This window comes from Tupaia chinensis, unplaced genomic scaffold, assembly GCF_000334495.1.
Source record: "Tupaia chinensis unplaced genomic scaffold, TupChi_1.0 Scaffold000644_1, whole genome shotgun sequence".
Classification (NCBI taxonomy): domain Eukaryota; kingdom Metazoa; phylum Chordata; class Mammalia; order Scandentia; family Tupaiidae; genus Tupaia; species Tupaia belangeri.
Window position 1 is genome coordinate 685,536 of NW_006160165.1, and position 4,293 is coordinate 689,828.

A 4,293-nucleotide genomic window follows, 5' to 3' on the forward strand; every position below is an offset into this window, starting at 1 on the left:
AGGCAGCCTGGAATGTACTCCCACCCAGTCTGCACCCCCCCCCCAAGGCTCACAGTAATCACGTGCTGCTCTTGCACGCTGCACTGCGGCCTCACCGGGGACTCCCAGCCCGACATCCAGGCCCTGTCATCTCTCGTCCGTTATCTCTACCTGAGATGCAACAGTTCAGCAAAGTGCGTTCAGGAGACCCAAGTGTGGCTTGATCAGACTCACTCAGAGAGCACACAGGGAACGGCAGGGAGACACCCAGAAAGCTTCCCAGACTTACCGGTTTCCTCCCTGGATTTGCTCGACTCTTGTTATTGGACGACCTCCAGGGGCCAGGACTGTCTGGGCTTGTCAAGGGATTGCTGCCTGTCAGGGGATGCCACCACCCAGACACTAACTCAGAAGAGAGCAGAAATCCTCCCAGCGATAAATCTCTGGAACAAAAGAATGAGTTGGAAAGCTTCATTCCATTCTGCTTTTATGGTGAAAAAAAAAAATTATAAGACCTAAATTAGATAGGGTAAGAATGTAGTACATTTTTTTTTCTACTCCCTATTTTTCCTGCTTCTATGTGAGCAAAAACAAATTCCTTTGATCTTCTACAATGTCTTTCTTTGGTTTCTCTGTGTGTATGCTGTTGACTTTGTGTTTTTGTTGTGTTGGGAAGTTTAAAAAAACAACTCTTTGGAATATCAGATTTTAAAGTCTAAAACCTGACATATGAGAGACCAGATGCTTTTGTTTTTAGGTACCACAAAATGCTCAGATGTTTTGGGAAAATGCATTCACAGTTTCAGCACAGTTCCAGAAAAAATAATATTAAATCAAGAGAATTATGTTTACATTTCTGCTCGGTTCTTAGAGTCAGGCTTCTCTGTCTGATGGATTCTTCTTTATTCACCCTTCTATCTATCAGGGCCCTGCCTGCTGGTGACTGAAGCCCCTTCACTCAAGGCCTGGACGAGAAAGGGCAGTTACTCTTTCCTCAGTGTCATTATATTTCTCACAATGTGACCAGAGAACAAGAGGAAGAGGTCAGTTAAATTGGCTTACATTCAGTGAAAATTAATCTGTGATTAAATGCTTAATTCACACCAGAAGTATCTGTACCATAAGAAGACAGTATTAACCTAAATGCTGACAATGAAAGAACCTCATGGAATGCAGCGGAGTTCCTGGACAGCACAAACCATATGATATAAATGCTGCCTTTCTCTATGGTATGTTCGGCTAACACTCCAGCCATCTTGTATTCCAGGCCAACAAAAATGTCACCAGGAATTTGGCGAACTCCAGGCTCTCGGTTCTGGCAGTACGGATTGGAAGGCTTCGCAACCATTCTGCCTCTATAGTTATGGATTAATAGCCTATAAAAACCAAATCTTTGTAACAGCAGCATTGAAGACTTCAAATAAGATCATTTATACCTACTTTACATCTTTTTAAGTATTTCATTCCCATGCTATGGCTTTTCAAGCTATGTAATACAGTAGTAAAATACAATTGGCTTATAGAGCACTTTCCACATAGCATGTCCCTGACACATTCTGTACCAAAATGACCACATAAAATAGATGGTATTTTAAGATTTTGCTATTAACTTGAATTAAGTTTTCCTTGGCTGTCATATGAAAAATATTTGAGGTATTAACTACATTTATCTTGCATTTTTCACATTAAATATTATTTCATGAGAAATAACATTGCATTCAGTCAAACCAGTGATTTTACTCACCTGGTGTTCTACTTGGGCACGCCTTGCAATATTTTAGAGTCTAATAGGAAGGGATACTATAACAGCCTGAAAAACTATACCGTATCAGAGATTCCATCTTTCTAACACCTTGGGTGGGCTGGCATGAAGTACAAATTGTACTAGTCAATCCGGAAAGATGTGAAGAAAATCCAGAATGAATTCTAAGTATTCAAGACTAGCTTCAAATTACTTTTCAAAATAAAGACTCCAACTATAAATAAGTTAAAATGTCATCTGCTTAATGCACTGATGTCATGTGCACACATCAGGACCTAGAACATTTGAGCTCATAAAACTGATTTTCGTTCAATATAACTTGTGTGTGTGGAAAAACTTTTGTGATATGAACCCAAAAAGAAACTTCTGGGGAAATAGACTTATTTTTCCAAGAATTTCTTTTTTTCATTTTAGAGAGTTATAGAGAGAAAATAAAAATTATTTGTTATTTCTTGGTTTTAGGACTTGACAAAATCCTCAGTTTATTGAAGTAGCAAAAGTATATCATCATTTTTAAAATAAACCTTTTGAGACTAGCAGGTGGCATGGTGTTTGGGGTGCTGGACTCCCACCTGGTCGAGTGTGATTCAAATCCCAGACCTGGTAGTTTGAAAATCACACTAGGTGCATGCCCAAAATCCTAGGAGAGAAGGGATTGCATCATAGATATCTCCCATTGGGTTGGACTGGGGGTTATTGCTCACTTTTCTTCTCACTGTCTCCTTCTCTCTCTGGTAAGCATATGTGCCCTATGACAAAAAAAAAAAAAAAAAAGCCCTGAAAAAAAATAAAAATAAACCTGTTCATAGTTCTCTCTTGACTGCTCTTAGCCTTGGGGAGCTGAGGTTTTCCCAGCTCTTTCTCTGATCTGGGAACTAATTATGGAATTGTGAATTTTGAGCGAATCAAGAGAACAGCCAGTTACCCCTTACCAACCTGAGCACCTGGAGGAGGACCCCACTGGGAAGGCTCTGATGGAGATGAACCTCCTCTGTGATGCCTCTCTGGTTGCACCTTCCTCATACCAGACAGACCCACTGCTCCTCATCATGTTACCCTCTAATCACTTGTCCCACTTCTCAATCCTGGTACTCCTAGGACTTATCTCTTGCCATCTGGACACTGCCAAGATATACACAGGAGTCAAACGAGGAATGAGGAAGGTTCAAAATCAGGCCCTTGCAGCAATATTACACATGCACAGGAAGAACGATTTGGGAACTGCTGTCCATAGAACAACACAAGTGCTCTCTGTGATCGATGGACTCAGACCAAGTGCTTTTGGGTGCCAGTCCCCATTTCCATGATGTCAGTAGCTCCCTGGATGTGTGCACACACACCTCCACAATCGTACTCACAGAGCCCCTAGACAGAATGCTCGTAGAGGGAAATAGATAGAGATGCCTCAGAGCCAGGCCTCAAGGCTTTGAGATCCAACCTAACAGACTGATTTCAACGCTAACCTGTGGACTTCTGTAAGAGATTTCCTTTGAATCAACACTTGCACAGTGAAAAATGTTTGAAAACTAGAAATCCTTTTGAGACTTCAGGGAGGCAGCTCAGGCTCTGAAGTCTGCTCTCAGGGATGAAGATGGGGCCAAATACACGTGAACTACCTGGATGGCAGGGATCATTTCTATGGAAGCAGTAGGTTGCTCCTGCCTCTGACACACAAGTGACCAAGCACGACCAAGGACAGGGACCTCATGTGCTGTGCCCTCACCAGCAGAAGTGCAGGCCTTTTCTGGACTGGATCCTCAGCTGGGTGCTGACCCAAGGGCTGGGCTGCACAAATGCAGAGAGAGAGATTCAGGACAGTCATGGGACCACATTCATGTCTGATGCACGCTCTACCCCTCATGGCAACAAGCAGAAAATGTCCTCTTTTCTGAGTAAACATTTGCTGAGCCAGTTATTTTACTTCTTGGTCAACCTACAAAGAGGAAACTTGGTCTAAACATCTCACAAATGAAGAAACAGAACAATAAGAAGTGGAGGACATCAGCCCATGGTGGACTGACCCACACAAACAAAGGAGGTATGGGGGTGTGCATAGGCAAGCACAGATGGGTCCCCACATGGACAGAGAGTGACTGGCACATGGCATATGATGAGCAAGAGGTTGTGGTTGGTTGTTGTAGGTGACTGGCCTAGTACTGAGCAGAGATTGTTGCCTGTCAGCCCCTCAAGTCATATTAGATGAGAACTTGCCTTTTTTTTATTTATCAGATTAAACTTGCTGGGAGGGATAAAAGTCAAGCAGATAGCAATCTACAGACCAGTGGAAACTGCCACACTAAGAACAGTCGTAAGTCCAGGACGTGTTTTTTAAAATAAATAAAAAGACACTGAATGCACATGCACCCCAAGTTGGAAACAAAGACTCTTCTACTCTGTCCAAACTCACTTGGTATGGAACATGACACACAAACACGCAATGGTTAAGAGATTCTTCCTATATCAAATACACTTTAATACTTGTGGGTTTTGGTTTTTTTTTTTTTTTCTTTCTTTTTTTTTCTTTTTTTTTTTTTTTTTATTTAAGAACACGA